This window comes from Anomalospiza imberbis, chromosome 3, assembly GCF_031753505.1.
Source record: "Anomalospiza imberbis isolate Cuckoo-Finch-1a 21T00152 chromosome 3, ASM3175350v1, whole genome shotgun sequence".
Classification (NCBI taxonomy): Eukaryota; Metazoa; Chordata; class Aves; order Passeriformes; family Viduidae; genus Anomalospiza; species Anomalospiza imberbis.
In genome coordinates this window covers 3,729,045-3,747,302 of record NC_089683.1, presented here as the reverse complement: position 1 = coordinate 3,747,302, position 18,258 = coordinate 3,729,045, and positions in this window count along the sequence as shown.

The window sequence follows — 18,258 nt, the reverse complement described above, 5'->3', positions numbered from 1 at the left end:
AGACTAATTTATGGGAATCATTAACTGCATTTTAATTTAGGTGGCCAGGCTGGAGGACCATGGATTTCTCCAGGCTAACTAGAAGATAAAATTTCAGATTATTTTTGCATGCCCCCAAAAGCTCAATGCAAATTTTAAATGGGGGAGTCAGTCTAGCATTTTAATTGGATACATTTTGCTTTTACTCACAACTTGAATAAGTCACTTAAAATTCTTTGCTTAGAAGGAAATTGTTCCCTGTGAGGGTGGTGAGGCTCTGGCACAGGCTGCCCAGAGAAGCTGTGGCTGCTCCATCCCTGGAAGTGTCCAAGGCCAGGCTGGATGGGGCTTGGAGCAACCTGAGATAGTGGAAGGTGTCCCTGCCCATGGCTGGGTGTTGGAATTGGATTAACTTTAAGGTCCCTTCCAAACCAAACCATTCTGGGATTCTGCAAAAATAGTTCTAAAATTTTTAAATTACAGCTGAGACATTAACACTTCATTTTCATTCAAACATTGTTTTGCTGTTAACTGTTAAAAAAATTTTCCTTGAAGGAGCCTTAATAAAACTTTTCTACTTTCTCTTTTTCAGCTAGACCCAGTCCCTGAAGTTTTAGTCAGTCCAAAGCTCCACATTTTTTACCATGAAAAAATCAGTTAAAAATTAATTGGTCCAGGTTTTTTTTTTCTTTTTACTTCCTTTGGGTCAATTAAGAGGAAGCACAAAGCAATTTTACACATTTTACTTCACAATCAGCTGGCTGCTCTCCCTGGCATGAGCTGCCACAATCTAGTAATGGACAGGACCTTGCTGCTCTGTCACAGCACCAAAGCAGAAATGATGAAAAGGGTCACTGTTCCCAGGAAAGTGTCTCATTCCTCACTCTTTTGGCGCGGGAAGTGCTATCCCATAATCAGTGAATGATTCGAGGTCTCCCACAATCACCCCCATAAAACCTTAATTAAATTCAGTGGAGACTCTGTCAGAGAATGCCACACTGGCTCCCCTTGCACCAGGAAAGCCAAGGAATGACACATTTAAGGACTTAAAGACTGAATTTTCAGATTTACTCTGCTACACAGGATTTTAACTACCGCAGTTTAACCTTTTTTATAGATAGAGATGATTTAGATATGGATATATATGGGAAAAAAAATCCCAGCTGGAGTATTCCCAGCACCTCGTGGGTTTATTTCACAGCCTGACACTCTCTGCTGAGTGGGTTTTCCTTCAGATCAAGGCAGACAGGAAGAGAGGGAAGGAAAAAACAAGGGATTGCAAGGAGGAGGTGGCAGGCTCCACACCAGGACCGGAGCCAGGCTCGCTTCCCCCGCTGCACGTTTTACAACCAAGTGTTGTGTCTGAGGGGATGCACACATGGGAGTGAGACATCCCAAAACCCTGGCAGGAACCACCCCTCTGGCATCACTCATAAACCAGATGCTGGCCAGAGGAGCCACGCAGCAGCTCCGAGGAGGAGCAGCACCCCAAGATGTGCAAACCACTCCAGAAATCCTCACTCATCTCCGTGTGACCTGGGAAATCTGGGAAGCTGAGGGCAGCACTTCCCTCCCCTCTCCAGGCTCAGGACACTCCTGAGTCTTGGGTGATCACACTCACCCCTGGGAGCCCCAGGTTCCTAAGGTTGGGAAGTTAAGGTGAAATGAAAATGTGGAATTTAAGGTAAGCAACAATTGAATTTGGGCCAAACTTCCAATTTCATCCTTTTGTCTTTCATCTTTTCAATCTATTTTATGAAGAAGGATCAAGAAACCACCTTCATTCACCCATCATTCAGAGCAGCCAAGGCCTGGACTGGGCCCATCCTTCAAAAGGTGGATATTACAGGGTCCCTATGGCCAGACAAACCATTCTGGTCACTGTTGCCCTCAGCACCTAAATGTGCTTTAAAATGCTCTGGGCAGCCACTGAGAGTGGTCTGCAGTTCCAAAGTTGTGGCTGTTCCATCCCTGGAAGTGTCCAAGGCCAGGCTGAACGGGGCTTGGAGCAACCTGGAATGGTGGAAGGTGGAGGTTGGAATGAGATAATCTTTATTTTTCCTTCCAACCCAGTCCATTCTCAGTGAGGAATGATCACTGCTTCACCACTGCTCCTTCCCTGATCCCCCTCTCCCTTGTGGCTGTCTCAGCTCCCCCCAGAGGGGGAGGAGGGGGAGGAGGGAGGTTATTACACAATGTTTTTGTTCCACTGACAGTTTCCCTCTGCCAGTTGGAACAGGCTGCTCATAAATTTCAGTTTTCTGGAGGGGTTTCAGGAGTTTTGCATTCTTAGATCATTGTCGGTCTTTCCTAGGAACAATGGGGGCAGGAAGGAGCTGCTCCAGAAATGCCATGTGCTACGAGGGGATCTCTCCTGGATAGAGATTGCTCAGTGGGGGCAGAGGGAGCTGCCCTCAACTGCTTCAGCTCCCAGCCTGGGTAGCCAAGGAGGCAGCTCAGTGGCAAGCAGGAATGCTGCTGACAGTGCCCTGTGGAGATGTGTGAAGGTCAGCTCCTTCCTGCCACTCCAGGAAGATAATTGGCGGGATTATCCTGTGATTATAAGGTGGGGAATGAGATATGGGATGGTCCCTGCTGTGGGTGCTCAGCTGCATCTCCAGCTGAGCACCTCCTGGACTCCCAGGTGTGAACACCTTGGCAGGCGCAGCACATCCTTCACCACCCTGGAAGCTGCTGGGACCGGGGTTTTACAGAAAATCTTGTCCTGTGGGTGAATTACAACTGAAAGCCTGTTGCAGGGCTTCTAACCGGATCAGAGGGATCAAGTTCTCAGTTCTCTCAGATTCATCTTGTGAAGGCAGCAGCTTTTCAGAGCGTGCTGCTCCCTTCCCAGGCTGCCAGTTCCAGCCAAAGCTTTGGTGCCTTGAGTGGCTTGCCCACGGTGGGCTTTACCTGCTCCATGAGGTTCCTGGCATAGTGTGGGTCCAGCCCAACCAGCAGTGACTCCAACAACCAGCAGGTTGGGTTCAGAAGCTGTGGGAGCCGGGGATCATCCCAAACTGCCAGCCTGGGTGCTGCCACACTCGTTGACGGCATGAGGGTTTAACCGTATAAACTATCTGGGCTGTACCAGCTGGAATACTGGACACAGGAGTGACCCTGGTGCTGCTCAGTTCACTCACAGAGCCGAGGAAACTCAGCCAGGACAGAGTGCAAGAATCCTTTCTTGCAGACAGCAATCACTGAGGACTCAGAAATCTTGCAAAGAGACGAGTCCCCAGTGCACTTTTAAGCCAAGGCGTAGAGGCAAAGTTTTCTTGGCTTGTGACACACAAACCTCTCCCCCAGCAAAGGAATCACTCATTTGGACGGGAACAGCAGGAGCTGTGTCTTCACCAGCAACCAGGACCCATCCTCTGGCCTAAGGCCAAGTGCCCAATCTGATCAAGCCCATATTATTAATTACAAAACAGCAGCCACACCAAACTACATCTTAGGCATGTCCCTGACCCATGAAAGCTCCCAGACTTTGCCTGGGAGTTGTTGACCTTGTCAGGGACTGGTATGACCACTGAAATCCAGTACCTGGAAATGCTCCTCAGCTTTTTGGTTTGCTCCCAGCCCCCATACAGCTCCAGCACTGACACCAGCAAAGTCCTGAAGAAGTTATTTTCTCTTCCCTGGGTCTCTTCCAAGCCCACTCAGCCCAGACAGAGGACCCCAGCCCTCTGAGACCCCCACAGGGAGGGTTGGCCATCTCGTTCCGAAAGGTGGCTATAAAATCTTAATTATCTCCATTAGCTGCCAGCCTGCTCCGAGTTTCAATCCCAGGGATGCCAGGAGGTTTCCTAGTAACAGCATGCAATCAGCCAAAAAAAAAAAAAAAAAAAAAAGGGAATTATTTATCAGAGAGCTCCTTGCTGTGCAGGAGGAGAGGATGGCAGAGGAAGGATGTCCCAGGGGCTTTGCAAGGAGGAGCTGCAGTCTCCAGCACCTCTGTGAAGGATGACAGGTTGCAGTGCTCCTGGAAATCCTTCCTTTGGGCAAAAAAAAACAGCCACCAAAAAAATCTTCCTGGGTGGGAAAAACCAGGATGTCACACAACAGCCAGGCTGAGCCCCTGCCCTGAGCTAAAAGGAACATTTCAAGCCCGGGGCTGGCTGTATATACGCAGCCATATTTCCTGGGAAAAGCCCTTTTTGGAGTTTTTCACCATTTTCCCATCCCACCTTCAGGATGAGCAAGGGCAGGGACTGATCTTGGTGCAAGCCTCGAGACTTGCCATGTGCCACAAAGTGAGGTGAAATTTGCCTCATTGTTCATGATTTCTTCTCAGTTCTGGCAGGGAAGGAGACGATTTAGCACTAGGATTTGATTCCTAAGGGATTTCTTCACATCCTCAAAATGCCAGCCTTCCTTGTGGGCCCAGTTCAAAGCTATTGCCACAGAAGAAGAAAGGCTGATTGCTTTGTTGCTTCCTCTCACCTGGAATTCTGTTTCTGCAGAGCACTTTATGCACCAGCCTCTAGAGAACTAAACTTGGACTCTGTGAGTTCTGGTCTTCTCATGTCCAAGAATGAATTCCCAGAGGACACGTTCCATGATTTTTCCAGGGTCTAAGGTGGGGCTGGCCTCCAGAGCTCTCCAAATCTTCCTTTTTTAGGGTGTGTATAAGTCTTGGAGACACCAGGGGTTTTTGTAGATGACAGGCAGGAGCCCCACAATTCCACCACAGAGTTCCATTAGAGCACTCTCATCCAGTCTCGTGGATGTAAATACATTTAATTTCACTTAACAGCCCCTAAAATTTTATTTCCCCAGCTGCTGGTTATTCTCCTTCCCAAACACTGCTGTTCTGTACAGAAGCTTGGAGCAAGTCTGACCTATAGAAACTGAGGCAAAGAAGGGAATTCAACCTTTGCCATAATCACCCTTTGTGAGGCTGTCCCCCCATCCAACAACCCACACACATTTTCCCTGGAGTGTGCTGTTAAAACACTTGCAACCCCCCTTTTTGTCACTCTCAGCATCCCTGGCCACTCTCTGCTCCAGCTGGTCCTCAGCCCTCCAGCTTTCATGCCTAAGTACCCCAGCCTTGCATTTGCACTCTTCTTTCATTTCCCTTCCTTATTTCCATTTCTTGTATGCTCCCTTTTAACAGCTTCGCTCACTAAGAAGTGTCTTAATTAGCCAAGGAGGCTTTGTGCTGAAATTCCTGATTTTCATGAGCAAAGGCAGGGTTTGTTCCCAAGCTCTGAATGAGTTTTCCTTAAAAATAAATCAGCCAGCTGTCTTGGACACCTTCTCCCCTTCATAACAACCTCAGAGTTCCCCAAAAAGCTGAAGTCAACTCTCCTGAAATCCATAGTCCTCTCAACCTAGAGCTCCTCAAGCCTCTCTCCAGGTGCAAGTCCAGTTATTTCACGGCTCTGAGAGCCCTACCTGCCAACCCTGACCTCAATTTTCCTCTGCTCCTTCTCCTTTATAAACAGCAGGTCAAACACTCTGGTGGATGTGGACAGAACTAACCAAGGAATCCCTCCCTGTGTTCTGCCCTTGTGACATCCAGCCTGGAGTACTGATTCCACCCCTGGAGTCTCAGCATAAGGACAAGGAATCATTGGAGCAGGTCCAGAGGAGGCCAAGGAGGTGCTCCCAGGGCTGGAGACCCTCTGCTCTGGAGCCAGGCTGGGAGAGCTGGGGGTGTTCACCTGTAGAAGAGAAGGATTCAGGGAGACCTCAGAGCTCCTTCCAGGGCCTAAAGGGGATTATAAAAAAGAGGATGAACAACTTTTTACATGGGCAGTGAGTGACAGGACAACGGGAACAGTTCTAAACTAGAAGAGGGCATATTTAGATTAGATCTTAGATAGAAATTATTCAGTGTGAGTGTGGGAGGCCCTGGTACAGGCTGCCCAGAGAAGCCGTGGCTGCCCCTGGATCCCTGGAAGTGTCCAAGGCCAGGTTGGATGGGGCTTGGAGCAACCTGGGATAGTGGAAGTTGTCCCTGCCCATGGCAGGGAAGGAATGGGATGAACTTCAAGATCCCTTCCAACCCAAACCATTCTGTGCTTCTGGATTTATCCTTCCTTGGAGATTTTTAAAAGCCATCTGGACACAACCCTGAGTAACCTGCTCTAGGGAAACCTCAGACTGGGTGTCCTGCAGTGTCCCTTCCAACCCAAACCTGACTCTGACCTGAAGCCAGAAGTTCAGCTGCAATCCTTCAGCTGCTGCTCATGGCACGGGGGATTTCAGATGGGCCCTCTGCACACCCCGGATCACCCTGTGTGTGTGCCCATCCCAGCCTGTACAGGATACAGGGACATGCTTTTCCTGGATATCACCCTGCCTTCCTCCCACCCTTCATCACCTCACGCCTGGCATCACAGCCCAGAGGAAACACGGCTTTTAATGAGCTCAAGCCAGCAGATCCAGGAGGTGCCGTCGCGGCTCAGCCTCGCAGTTCCTTTCTTTCCCATCAGATCCCCGTGGAGTGTTTACTCTGCCTTCCCCGCTCCCCCCTGCGCCGCTTTGTTCCCCTTCCACCGCTCCGCGGCCGCGGGGGTTTGATCACCTGCGACTCTTTAATCCCGATGTGCAGCTCCCTTCCATCTCCCGGACAGCAAAGAAAGAAAGGTCCCCTTTCAGCTTCTCCCCGTTTTGTCTCCGGGCCCTCAATACCCCCCTGGAGCCGCTCTGCCCCATCCCCTCGAGCATCCCGCTCGCACAAAGCCCTCTTTGTGCCGACCTGGGTTCCAGCCAGCCCGGGCTGCAGGCTCAGGCTTATCTTTAGGCAGAGCCAGCTTTACAGCCTTCAGCAGAACCACTCGAACGCTGAGTGGATCGTGCCAGGCATCCGAGGTCCTCCTGCAGCACTCAAAAACTTCCCAGCCCCAGCCCCAACTGCTGAGAATTGCCCGTTTTTCCAGGTTTTCACTCGAAGATGCTGAGGGGATGATGCTTCTGCTGCTGCGGTAGTCTGCCATCCCTTACTGGCACCAGCCAGAGGATGTTGGGCTGCTTGGCCAGGATTTGGGAAGGCCAAGCTGGCCTGAGCTGGTCCCTGAGCTGGCTCCTGAGCTAGCCAGCTCAGGATTCCTCGGGGGCTCACCCCGGTCTCCCAGAGCGATTGCCAAGGGGAGCAGGGGGAATGGCAGGGATCTCTGCCAATATGGGATGTAAAGGTTCAGGGGGAATGGCAGGAATCTCTGCCAATATGGGATGTAGAGGTTCAGGGGGAATGGCAGGGATCTCTGCCAATATGGGATGTAAAGGTTCAGGGGGAATGGCAGGGATCTCTGCCAATATGGGATGTAGAGGTTCAGGGGAAATGGCAGGGATCTCTGCCAATATGGGATGTAGAGGTTCAGGGGGAATGGCAGGGATTTCTGTCAATATGGGATGTAGAGGTTCAGGGAGAATGGCAGGGATTTCTGTCAATATGGGATGTAGAGGTTCAGGGAGAATGGCAGGGATCTCTGCCAATATGGGATGTAGAGGTTCAGGGGGAATGGCAGGGATCTCTGCCAATATGGGATGTAGAGGTTCAGGGGAAATGGCAGGGATCTCTGCCAATATAGGATGTAGAGGTTCAGGGGGAATGGCAGGGATCTCTGCCAATATGGGATGTAGAGGTTCAGGGGAAATGGCAGGGATCTCTGCCAATAGGGGATGTAGAGGTTCAGGGGAAATGGCAGGGATCTCTGCCAATATGGGATGTAGAGGTTCAGGGGGAATGGCAGGGATCTCTGCCAATATGGGATGTAAAGGTTCAGGGGGAATGGCAGGGATCTCTGCCAATATGGGATGTAAAAGGTTCAATTCACCCCATCCTGGTACCTGGCAGGTTCCATGCCCTGCAGGGGCTGATTCCCTCAGGGAAGGAAATCCTCATGGGTGGATTCAAGGAATGCTTTTAAAATGGCTTTCCTGTCTGGAGTGGGCTTGGTGAGAGGGATCAGAGGTTCTGGGGGGATTCCCTCTGAACTGGCTTTGCTTGGAAAGGAAAATTCCTCTCTTCCTATTGATTTATCCTCAGCAGGCTGCACTTCCAGATTTCAGGCAAAGCACAGACTGGACTCCAGGCTGGTTTTAGCCAGGGTACTCCGTGAATCCCAGAGAGAACAAATGCTGCTTCTCTACTCCAGGAATGCCCTTAACCCCAAAGAAGGCCACACCTGACTATTATTATAGGGTTTTTCCTCAGGGGAGCACCCTGATCTGTAATTGCCAGGTGGTTGTTGAAAAGATTTTTGCAGTCACAGGCTGATTTTTTTTTTCCCCCTGTGCTGTTTGCAGGTGGAAATAATCTTCTTAGGGGCATCACTCCAGGGTATTTACCCATCTATAGAACAAGCCTGAATCCTGAGGGCATATCCCTTGCCTGGCTTCTTCAGAAATTCCCTAGGAAAAGGAGTAAAATTATCCCTTACAGGTAAGAGGGAAACCTGAATCTTCAGTTCCCCAGCCAGCTCTGCCCAGAGGGGGAGAGAAGAGCAAAGCTACTCCTTCCAAAATCCAGGAGAGCAAAAAGTGAGGGCTTGAGGGATGTGCCAGCAGCAGACAAAGGCTTTCCGAGCAGGGGAGGGAGCGCGGAGCTGGCTCCGAGGCTGCTGGCCGGGTTGCCATGGATTTTGTGCTAATCAGCCCCTTTCTTGCCGGGAAGCAGAGGGAAAAGGGAGGATTTTGAGCATGCAGGAGCTGCCTCCCTACCTGAGCCATGTCCTGCAACCATCTGCCTGGTGGATGTGCCAGAGCAAAGGGCCAAAATTCGCTGGTACGAGATATTTTGGGAAATTATGTCCCTGTGCCTCATTCCTGGCTGGGGCTCGGACTTGGCTGTGCTCTCCTGCCCGGATCATGCCACATTTGGGGTGTGGGTGCTGGAAAGGGGAAATTTACAGGAGAGGACAACAAGGGCAGAATTTGGGGGTGTCTGTGTTAGCCATGGGACATCTGCAGACCCCAGATAAGGCTCCAAAACCCTCCTGTAAGGGTGCACATCAGCGTGGAAACCCATGTGTGCTTCGCTGTGCCCCTGTGTGGGGGCTGATGCTGTGTCTGGGGCTCCCCACAACTTTTCATTTTAATTTTCAGGATGTTTCCTTGAACAGATCAGAGGGGCAGAGCCAGGCTCCGGAGCTGAACGTGAACCAGGGGAGGTTATAACTGAACATTAGGAACAATTTCTTCACTGAAATGGTGGTCAGACATTGGAACTGGCTGCCCAGGGCAGTGCTGATGTCCTCAGCCCTGGAAGGACATAAAAGATGGATGTGGCACTTGAGTTAGTGGTGGGCTTGGCAGTGCTGGAGGAATGGTTGGACTCAAGGATTTTAAAGCTCTTTTTCAACATAAATTATTTCCAATATTCTTCCACTTCAGAGTGGCTTTTCATGTCTGCAGTCTCTTAGACATGGATTTATATATTAAAAAAAAAAAAAAAAAAAAAAAAAACACGAACAACAAACAAACCCACAAATCCTTAAAATTCAGATAGCATGAAAAACATAAAATAGACAAACTACTCAGTAGCTTGAAAAATATAAAATATACACATTTCTCAGTAGCCTGTAACCCTTCCTCTCTCCCTGGAGCACTTTTTGGGACAGCTGTTGACATGCACAGGGATTCTGTGAGAAGGATTGGAACAGACTTCCCAGGGAAGGGGTGGAGTCACCATCCCTGGATGTGTTCAAAAGCTGTGTGGACATGACATTTGGGGACATGGGGTAGCCATGGGTTTGGTAGTGCTGGAGGAACTGTTGGACTCCATTATTTCAAAGGTCTTTTCCACCCTAAATTATCCACAGATTCTGATTTTATGCCCATTCCCTGGGGTGGGGCTGCACACCAGCCCTGGGCACCTGTCCCCCATGGGCTGCCCCATGTGTCTGTGACTTTCAGCCACCTTGTCCCCACCTCCCTGGTGGGGCCACAGGGGATGCCCAGGGACAGGGGACAACCCTGCTGCTTCTGGGAGCTCGTGCCAGCACAGGCAGGCTGGAGGGAGGAGATCTGTGCTGGCTGTCCTTGGGGACAGCAGGTGAAGGGCATCTCTCTGGAACTGAAATAACACCTCAAGAGCCACTGCCAGTAGATGGATCCTCATGGCATATTTCATTCCCAAATCCCCTTTTCCTCCTTTACACTAGCATTCCAAGCCTAGTCCTTGCACTCTTTTCTCCCAGGGAGGTTTCCTCCTCTCCTCTCCCAAGCATCCCCTCCAACACCATTTTTCCTCTGGAACACCCTCGGCTGTGGGGCTGAGATAAGGGCACAGGCTTGAAAAGGATGCAGATGTTCTTCCTCCATCCTGCCTTCCACCTGCCTCCAGGACCCCCTGCTCCAGCCCCTCTGGAGGGCTGTATCCACGCCACAGAAAGCTCTGCTTGAGTAAGGAGCTGCTTGCTGGCTCACGTTCCAGTTTCTCTTTCCTCAGCATCCCAAACAATCAAATATTTGCCTTTCCCTGCAGCATCTCTTTGTACAGACAAGGATGAGGGGGAGTAGGGAATGGTCTCAACTCACCCAGCCCATCTGTCCCCTGTATCACTGTGGATCTCTTTAAAAGAAAGGACATCATTAAAGAAGAAATAAAGAATAGCTGTGCTGGTCTTGCTCTGCTGTTGAGTCGTGTTCCCAGATATTTCTCTGCTTCATTTAGTGCTCATCCTGCACTGGCTGCATCCCAGGAAATCCCTTCTGGCTGCTGTGGGGTTTGGAGCACCACAGGCATGCAAACTCCAAACCTGCAGGAGGCAAGAGCTGATTTTGGCACTGCAAGACTGATGAGGGTTGGAGACTCCACTGCCCAAAGATCTTCTGGGCACATTCCTTTTTATTCCTGGATTTTCCATAATGGCTCTTGAGATACTCCTCCAATTCCGCTGCTGCAAAATCCAGAACTGCTAAGGAGCCAGGCTGGGCTTAAAACCCCAAAAAACCAGGCTTGGAGGCCCTCTGAACTTTTTAAAACCACAGCAAAATCTCCCAAGGCTGTCACTTCCACAGGCTGCTGCTTTGCACTCTGAGGTTGTGGAGTTCAGGTACCCAAGCCCAAAAACCAGAGATTTGGATCACCCTGCACAAACCCATGGTTCTCCATCCAGGTCCTGCAGGATGAGTGGCAGGGCCCCAAGAGCCTTTACAGGCCCTTCAACTGGGGTAATCCTCATCATGGCAACGGCCAAGGATTTCAGTGGTTAGGGATGAAGGCATCCTCCTTCCTCAGGATCTCATTTTGGAGGATGTCATCTTCACCCTGGGCCCCACTTTTAAGCTTCTAACATCAGTGTGAGGTCTTGAGTGAGATTTTATTCAATTCCTATGGATAGACCAACCCTGCATGAGTTACTCTCATCCCCTCCTTGAATCTCCACAACCCCTGGGGAGGGTGCAGCTGTCCAGGAGCCAGGAGTTTTTTAAGGGTTTTGCTCAAATCCAGGCTGGGAGATGAGGTGCTTGGGCCTGTGCTCAGCCTCCCCAGCCAGGAGCAGCCATTCCCCACCACAGCACCATGGATTCATCCCTGGAGCAAGGCTCACTGTGCTCCCAGTGCTTCCCAAAGGATGCCTGAGGTGCGGGGCTGAGAAGTGGGAAGGACCAGAGCCACTCTGGTTTTTGAAACAGCAGCATTGTTTCCAAGGCCAGCAGCTTCCAGACCAAGTTAAAAACAACCCCAGGTGAATCCCCTGCTCCTCCTCCCTCTCCTCTAGTGTTCCCAGCTCCCTTTTACTCCAGCAAGGGAACCCTGAATAGGCATTTTGCTCTGAAGAGTGAAGGGAGGCAGGGAAGGGGGGTTGCAACCCCAGACAAAACTGGGTTAATTCAGCATGGAAAGGTTTTTGTCTCCCCGTTGCTCCTGTGTCAAGGGAAGAGAGTGCTCCTTCCCCTCTCCATTGGTATTCCGAGCTCATTTGCTGTAGTGGGAGCTGCACAGCCGCCAGCCAGGCTGGGAAGCACATCTGCATGGTGATGTAGTCAGAAATTCAGGTCTCCAAATCAATTACTGACCTTCTGCTGCTCCAGAAATTGCTCAGGATGGATTTGCATGCTGGGTGTGGAGAGAGGGAGAGGCTCAGCCTCGTTTTCTGCTTCTCTGGCTGCCTCAGAGGCAGAGCTGTGGTTTATTTTTTGGGTCTGATTAATTGCGCCTTGTAGAAATTTCCCAGTTGTCCTGATTTCCCTTTTCCTGGTATCAGTTTGGATTGCTGATGCACAAGCTGCTTTTGGAGCGCTTGTTTTATTCCTACACTTGAGAATGATGCTGATTATGTATTCTGCTGTCACCCACCCCCTCTTCCCCCCAGACCACTCTGGAACCTCCTCATCCCAGCCAGATTTGATGGATTTGGTGAACCTCAGAGATGTCACATTCCCACAAATGTTTCTCAAGTGCTTTCCATCAGCGCAGTTATCCAGAGGAGACTGAGAGGGTTGGGTTGTTCAGCCTGGAGAGGAGAAGGCTTCAGGAAGAGCTCAGAGCCCCTTCCAGAGCCTAAAGAGGCTCTGGGAAAGCTGGAGAGGAACTTGGGACAAGGGCCTGGAGGTACAGGACAAGGGGGGCTTCAAACTGGAAAAGGAGAAATTTGGGTGGGATATTGGGAATAAATTGTTCTGTGTGAGAGTGGTGAGGCCCTGGCACAGGCTGCCCAGAGAAGCTGTGGCTGCCCCTGGATCCCTGGAAGTGTCCAAGGCCAGGTTGGACGGGGCTTGGAGCAACCTGGGTGGTGGAAGGTGTCCCTGCCCATGGCAGGAGGTTATACAGAGATAATCTTTACTTTCCCTTCCAACCCAAAATATTCCGTATTTCCAGGATCTAACAAATGCTGGACACTCACTACATCCACACCAGTGAAATGACCAGTGCCTGGACCTGTCCCCTGGCCCAGACACCCCTGGCTGTGTCAAGTGGCCACAAAGGAGCTGGGTATAACAACTACAGACCCATCTTTCCCCAAATCTTGTGAAGCAAGGGATGAAACCCTCAGGGACCAGTTTAAAACCGGAAACATGAATTAGCTCTTGGCACAGTGGGCATCAGAAAATATAAGGATGTTGGGGAAAGGTGAGAAATAGCAGCAAAGCCATAAATGTATGTTAAAGACCAGGTTGAGGTGTCCTCCCTGTCACCCCTAACTCCAGGAATCATCCTCTCCAGGGATGAGGATGCTAAGGAAGTGCTCGAGGATGGGCCTATGGAGAGCTCCTGCCCATGGATTAACAAGCTCTCCCTAAAAAGCATCTCTTTGGCCAATGTGGGCTCAAGGGACTGTGCTGTGACCCTGGAGAGATTTCCTACATCCACTCCTGCCTGTAGCACTCTGATCCTCACAGTCCCTCTTGGGGCTGATGCTCCTCTGCCCAAATTGTGTGGAATCACATCCTGAGGGACCCTGATGCCTTGAGAAGGCTGACCTAGAACAGAGACTAGATGGAGTTAAAGAATAAAGTAGGGATTTATTAAAAGGCCTCAATGGATCCACCTTGGGCAGTACAAGAGCCCAGCCAGGGCTACACCCAAGATGAACCCAAAATGGTCAGCCAGTCACGGGGTCTCTTACTTTTATAAGTTCTGGTCCATTTGCATATTGGAGTTAATTGTCCAGTTCTGTCTTTAGCTTATGAAGTCCCCTCCTTCTTGTTTTCCTCTCTTCAGTTCACATTGTTCATGCTCTTGGGCCTCAAGTTTGGGTCATTTGTCCTTGGTCCCCAGCTAGAGCAGGGACTGTTTTGTCTCCTACTCTGCGAAGAGAGCTTACCATCCCATAATATGAAGCTCAGAACTACACACTAAAGCAGCACAGAATCTGAAAAATACAAAAGCTAAAACCTGAGGCCGCAACCCCACAGCCCATCTGGGGAGCAGGGAGGCAGATAGGGAAAGGAAAAGCCATCTCACAGTGCCCAGAAATCCTGCAGGGAGGGAGACCTTGGAAAACTGAGGAAGGTGAGAGCTCATGGGGATCAGAATTTCCCCCGGGAGCAGCATTCCAGCTCCGTGTGCATCACGTGTGGAGCAGAGCTGGGAGAGCCGAGCATCGGTGTTCGCTGAGCCATGAACAGGCAGAGCCTGGTGTCGTTTGTCTCCATGAGCTGGTTATTAATCCTTGCAGCCAGGAAGGGATGATTTTGCATTTCCTTGGCAGTATGGTGGGCTGGCAGGAGAGGAAAAGGCGGGAATGCCAGCTCTCGCCTCATTTGGAGAGGACCTGGACACACAGCCATAGCCAGAGGCTGCTCATCCATCCATGGAGATGCTGAGGAAGCAGCTGGGGGGCTCTGGTCACTGCCAACACTCAGACCTTCCTACATTAGCAGGGTGAAGTCTGATCTTTTCAGAAAAAATAAACCCACAAAAAAAACCCCACAAAAAAACCCCAGCTAGCAAGAAAATCCAAGACTGTGTTCTCTCAGAAATCACTACACACACAAACAAACCTGCCCACGCACACAGTGTCAGATAAATAAATAAATAAGGGAGATTTCTTTAGTTCTCCAAGGGTTTTGCCCTCAGCTCGCTGACAGAGATCAGAGCATCCCCTGGATAATATCAGTGCTTGGATCACACTCCCAGCAGGCACTGAGGGGGCTCAGGAGCTGCTCCCTTCCTCAGATAAAATATCAGCTTTGGATGATTTTGGGTTTGATTATTTCAGTTCCTGTTAAATCCTACCCTTCTTTTCCTGGTGGCTTGGAGCTTACGGGAGAGGGAGAGTGGTGGGAAATGCTCTCAGCAGGTGAATGCCAGTGGTTGCAGAGTGGATTTGGAAGAGAGGGGAAAATACAACCGGAATCAAAGCACAAAAGGATCCCCAAATCTTCGTGTTCACCCCATCCCTCTGGGGTGGGGAATTCTGTGCAGGGAATCTCACCAGTGCTGCTGGACCCAGAGCTCAAACCGAGTGAACTGGTCGAGCTCAAAAGCTCCATTGAGGTTATTCAGATTCTCCCCCTGCACTGAAATATCCCCCCTGCAAGTGTTCCTTGAGGGAGTTTCACAGAGCCATGGAATGGTTTGGGTTGGAAAGGACCTTAAAGTTCCTCCAGTGCCACCCCCTGCCATGGGCAAGGACACCTTCCACTATCCCAGATTACTCCAAGTCTCATCTAACCTGCCCTTGGACACTTCCAGGGATCCAAGGGTAGCCGCAGTTTTTCTGAGCACCCTGTGCCAGGGCCTCACCACCCTCACAGCCAAGAATTCCTTTTCAATATCCCATCCATCCTTGTCCTATGGCAGTGGGAAGTCATTCCCTGTGTCCTGTCCCTCCATCCCTTGTCCCAAGTCCCTCTCCAACTCTCCTGGAGCCCCTTTAGGCACTGGAAGAGGCTCTGAGGTCTCCCTGGAGCCTTCTCCAAGTGGACTCCCCCAGTTTGGATCTACAAGGACATTCCTGGGATCGCCTGAGTCAGCTCAAACAAAGTGCTGAGTCCCAGGAAGGGGCTCAAGAAAAAGCAGAAGTGCCCAGTGCCCAAAGCAGAGCGAGGAGGAGGAACCTTCCTGGCTTTGCACACAACATTTTGAAGGATCACGGTTTCCAGCAGCACCTCTGGAGATGGGGGCAGGACATCTATTTCCAGGGAAAGGTCTGATAAGGTCTCTCTGCCTGCAAAGATGAAGGAAGGCAGAGGATTTGCTGAAAGGGTTTCTGCATCCCCAGCAACCTTTGAAAAATCGCCTCTGATCGGGAAAAAAAGGTAAAGAAGCTCCATGAAATGGGTGAATCTTTTCAGAGCTCACATTTGTGTCCCACAGCTCCAAGGCTGCTTTTACCCTTTCACACAAGACTCCAAGATATTCCCACAACCCTTATCTTTTCTCCTTAAGTCCCTTTTATCTCCCAGGTGCAATTTTTCACTGATTTCTCTCCTCTGACCCTGTCTGCTCCCCATCCTTGTTCTCCTGGCTGTGAATACCCCCCATCCTGGCTTGTTTGGAATGTTCCAGGTGCTGAGCAAGAGGGCAGAGACACATCCTGATTGCTGGATCTGTGCTTTAAGGAATATAAACAATCTCAGGCACTGCCATCCCTGCCCTTCCTTCAGTGCCAACAGTGAAACATCTCCTGTCCTTCAGCCAGCAACCAGTTTTACTTAAAACCTTCAAAAACCACCTCTCTTTGAGAGCTGCACCCCAGATCAGACATGGCTGTGATTTGTCACCTATTTCAGGTTACCAAACTTGCAGGCAAGCAAGTGACAAAGGTCTGCAGGTCATGTGGGCCCTTTTCTTTAGAAATCCCCCAAAAATGATGTCTCAGAGCCTTGAGTTGGCTGCTGGCTCTGGTGTGGTTTCATTTCCTCCCAATGTTGCTGTGTAAACACTAATCAGTCCAAATTATTCAAATCACAACTCTCAAGCATGGAAGGAGCGCTAATGAGGAAAAATAGGGAACAGATTGGTGGAGCAGAACGTGTCCTTTGGCTGGAGGTTGGTGGCTCCCATCCAACACATGCAACTCACACCCCTTCCTCTACCACAGCCCTTGGAAATCAATCCTGCTGGGAGAGAGCTCTGGGAGAGCTTGTCCAGCCCCAGAGTGCCTGGATGGCCAAACACCAGGGGATATTTCCCATCAGGAATATGAGTCCCTTGGAGTCTGACTCCAACATGGTTTGGGTTGGGAGGGACCTGTAAGTCCATCCCATTCCAACCCCTGCCATGGGCAGGGACACCTCCCACTACCCCAGGCTGCTCCAGCCTGGCCTTGGACACTGCCGGGGGCAGCCACAGCTTCTCTGGGCAGCTTGTGCCAGGCCTCCCCACCCTCACAGCCACTAATGCCTTCCCAATATCCCATCTATCCCTATCCTCTGGCAGTGGGAAGCCATTCCCTGTGTCCTGTCCCTCCATGCCTTGTCCCAAGTCCCTCTCCAGCTCTCCTGGAGCCCCTTTGGGCACTGGAAGGAGTTCTGAGGTCTCTCTGGAGCCTTCTCTTCCCTGGGCTGGACACCCCCAGCTCTCTGAGGACAAGTCTCCAAAGCCCAGGACTGGAAATAACCATTTCCCCACCCAATCCAGGAGTACCACGGCTGCAGAGCTGCATTTACTCGTCACTGCCCCTGCCTGGCTCTGTTAGACCAGGGAGACTAGGCCATGGGGAGCAGGCATCCATCCTTCCCCAAAACTTCACACAACATGGCCAGGCCCTTCTTCATCCTCCTTCACGGCCTTGCAGGTGTTTAAAACACACCTGGACACGGCCCTCAGTGACCTGATTTAATTAGACCTGCACTGATCAAGGCATGGAATGAGATGAGCTCCATGAATTCATTCCAGCCTGAATTATTCCATGATTTTAAATTGCTGCTGTGGTTTGTATTAATAAAATAACTACTACCAGCCACCAGGCCAGGAACATACTCTCGCCCTGGGGGCTACATCTGGCGATTGGTTTATTTTTAAAATAAACTTTTCCAGATAATTTTTGAATGTCAGTGACACCAATACCTGGAATAAATGGGAACCACTCACCCAGAAAGGTACTGGCAAAGCCTTGCAGGAGGCTCTTCAAAGGTGGGAATGGGATCTCCTGGGAGCTGTTCAGATTCAGCAATACTGGAGCAATTTTCATATTGGAGCAATTTTCCAAAAGCAAAGCAGGCATTACAGGTGGAAAGGGTAAAGTGAATTCTGAGGAGGGACAAATTCACATCTTTCCTTGGAAACCTCTTGGTCTGTGGAGAAAGCCAGACAGAAATCACCTGCATCCATTCCTGCATCCCACTGCAGCATGAACTGAAGCTTCAAGTCAGCCCTTGAAGCTGATGCTTAAATTACCTGGAAATATCCCAGACATTAAACACTTGGAGCGGCTACAATAGGGTCAGAATAAGAGAAATTACATTTGGGAAAGGAAGGAATAAACCCATCAATCTCCAGCCTCAGGAAGAGCCATTTTAAAACCTTCAGGGGCAAGAATTTCAAATTTGGCTGGAGCACCATGAAACACTGCACCTGAGGTGTTTGGGTTTCCCTCCTTGCTTTGCTGGCAGTCCTGTTTTCCACCTGTCTGGCCCAGAAATGTGGAAAATCTGGGTGTTTTGCATTGTGGCCCTGCTTCCTTCTCATGTGGAGTGTGAAAGGATCTGTTGTCCCCATCCTTGCTTCAGAGGCAGCAGCATTTTCTAGAGACAGAAGCCAACGCTGTGTCCTGAAGCTGGAGGAGGTGTTGGTATTTTCCAGAGACTGACTGGAACCCTGTTTTCCACCCAGGCTCAACTCACCTGGAAAAGTGCTTAAAAATGGACTCACTTCCCAGAAATGGGGCAACTCCCTGCTGCAAGGTGCTGTTCCTGCTAAAAGCTGAT